The sequence below is a fragment of the Somniosus microcephalus genome, chromosome 5 (assembly GCF_052327205.1).
Source record: "Somniosus microcephalus isolate GS21.2 chromosome 5, FLI_Smic_1.0, whole genome shotgun sequence".
In the NCBI taxonomy this organism is placed as follows: Eukaryota; Metazoa; Chordata; class Chondrichthyes; order Squaliformes; family Somniosidae; genus Somniosus; species Somniosus microcephalus.
In genome coordinates, this window is record NC_140991.1 from 90,253,160 (window position 1) to 90,256,007 (window position 2,848).

Here is a 2,848-nt window from a genome sequence, read left to right on the forward strand (position 1 = left end):
CTTCCCCCCGTCGCGCTCTCTGCTTCCCCCCCGTCGCGCTCTCTCTTCCCCCCGTCGCGCTCTCTCTTCCCCCCCGTCGCGCTCTCTCTTCCCCCCCGTCGCGCTCTCTCTTCCCCCCCGTCGCGCTCTCTCTTCCCCCGTCGCGCTCTCTCTTCCCCCCGTCGCGCTCTCTTCTTCCCCCCCGTCGCGCTCTCTCTCCCCCCGTCGCGCTCTCTCTTCCCCCCGTCGCGCTCTCTCTTCCCCCCCGTCGCGCTCTCTCTTCCCCCCCGTCGCGCTCTCTCTTCCCCCCCCGTCGCGCTCTCTCTTCCCCCCGTCGCGCTCTCTCTTCCCCCCGTCGCGCTCTCTCTTCCCCCCGTCGCGCTCTCTCTTCCCCCCCGTCGCGCTCTCTCTTCCCCCCCGTCGCGCTCTCTCTTCCCCCCCGTCGCGCTCTCTCTTCCCCCCCGTCGCGCTCTCTCTTCCCCCCCGTCGCGCTCTCTCTTCCCCCCCGTCGCGCTCTCTTCTTCCCCCCGTCGCGCTCTCTCTTCCCCCGTCGCGCTCTCTCTTCCCCCCGTCGCGCTCTCTCTTCCCCCCCGTCGCGCTCTCTCTTCCCCCCGTCGCGCTCTCTCTTCCCCCCGTCGCGCTCTCTCTTCCCCCCCGTCGCGCTCTCTCTTCCCCCCGTCGCGCTCTCTCTTCCCCCGTCGCGCTCTCTCTTCCCCCCCGTCGCGCTCTCTCTCTTCCCCCCCGTCGCGCTCTCTCTTCCCCCCCGTCGCGCTCTCCTCTTCCCCCCGTCGCGCTCTCTCTTCCCCCCGTCGCGCTCTCTCTTCCCCCCCGTCGCGCTCTCTCTCCCCCCGTCGCGCTCTCTCTTCCCCCCGTCGCGCTCTCTCTTCCCCCCGTCGCGCTCTCTCTTCCCCCCCCGTCGCGCTCTCTCTTCCCCCCCCGTCGCGCTCTCTCTTCCCCCCAGTCGCTCTCTCTCATCCCCCCCGTCGCGCTCTCTCTTCCCCCCCCGTCGCTCCTCTCTTCCCCCCGTCGCGCTCATCTTCTTCCCCTCCCAGTCGCTCTCTCTCTTCCCCCCCAGTCGCTCTCTCTCTTCCCCCCCCGTCGCTCTCTCTCTCCCCCCAGTCGCTCTCTCTCTTCCCCCCCAGTCGCTCTCTCTCTTCCCCCCCAGTCGCTCTCTCTCTTCCCCCCCAGTCGCTCTCTCTCTTCCCCCCAGTCGCTCTCTCTCTTCCCCCCAGTCGCGCTCTCTTCCCCCCCAGTCGCTCTCTCTCTTCCCCCCCAGTCGCTCTCTCTCTTCCCCCCCAGTCGCTCTCTCTCTTCCCCCCAGTCGCTCTCTCTCTTCCCCCCAGTCGCTCTCTCTCTTCCCCCCAGTCGCTCTCTCTCTTCCCCCCCCAGTCGCTCTCTCTCTTCCCCCCCAGTCGCTCTCTCTCTTCCCCCCAGTCGCTCTCTCTCTTCCCCCCCAGTCGCTCTCTCTCTTCCCCCCCAGTCGCTCTCTCTCTCCCCCCAGTCGCTCTCTCTCTTCCCCCCAGTCGCTCTCTCTCTTCCCCCCCAGTCGCTCTCTCTCTTCCCCCAGTCGCTCTCTCTCTTCCCCCCCAGTCGCTCTCTCTCTTCCCCCCCAGTCGCTCTCTCTCTCCCCCCAGTCGCTCTCTCTCTTCCCCCCCAGTCGCTCTCTCTCTTCCCCCCCAGTCGCTCTCTCTCTTCCCCCCCAGTCGCTCTCTCTCTTCCCCCCAGTCGCTCTCTCTCTTCCCCCCCAGTCGCTCTCTCTCTTCCCCCCCAGTCGCTCTCTCTCTTCCCCCCCAGTCGCTCTCTCTCTCTTCCCCCCAGTCGCTCTCTCTCTTCCCCCCCAGTCGCTCTCTCTCTTCCCCCCAGTCGCTCTCTCTCTTCCCCCCCAGTCGCTCTCTCTCTTCCCCCCCAGTCGCTCTCTCTCTTCCCCCCAGTCGCTCTCTCTCTTCCCCCCCAGTCGCTCTCTCTCTCTCTTCCCCCACCAGTCGCTCTCTCTCTTCCCCCCCAGTCGCTCTCTCTCTTCCCCCCCAGTCGCTCTCTCTCTTCCCCCCCAGTCGCTCTCTCTCTTCCCCCCCAGTCGCTCACTCGTCTCTTCCCCCCCAGTTCGCTCTCTCTCTTCCCCCCCAGTCGCTCTCTCTCTTCCCCCCAGTCGCTCTCTCTCTTCCCCCCCCAGTCGCTCTCTCTCTTCCCCCCAGTCGCTCTCTCTCTCTCCCCCCCTAGTCGCTCTCTCTCTTCCCCCCCAGTCGCTCTCTCTCTTCCCCCCCAGTCGCTCTCTCTCTTCCCCCCCAGTCGCTCTCGTCTCTTCCCCCCCAGTCGCTCTCTCTCTTCCCCCCAGATCGCTCTCTCTCTTCCCCCCCAGTCGCTCTCTCTCTTCCCCCCCAGTCGCTCTCTCTCTCCCCCCAGTCGCTCTCTCTCTTCCCCCCCAGTCGCTCTCTCTCTTCCCCCCCAGTCGCTCTCTCTCTTCCCCCCAGTCGCTCTCTCTCTTCCCCCCCAGTCGCTCTCTCTCTTCCCCCCCAGTCGCTCTCTCTCTTCCCCCCAGTCGCTCTCCTCTCTTCCCCCCCAGTCGCTCTCTCTCTTCCCCCCCAGTCGCTCTCTCTCTTCCCCCCCAGTCGCTCTCTCTCTTCCCCCCCAGTCGCTCTCTCTCTTCCCCCCCAGTCGCTCTCGTCTCTTCCCCCCCCAGTCGCTCTCTCTCTTCCCCCCCAGTCGCTCTCTCTCTTCCCCCCCAGTCGCTCTCTCTCTTCCCCCCAGTCGCTCTCTCTCTTCCCCCCCAGTCGCTCTCTCTCTTCCCCCCCAGTCGCTCTCTCTCTTCCCCCCCAGTCGCTCTCTCTCTTCCCCCCCAGTCGCTCTCTCTCTTCCCCCCCAGTCGCTCTCT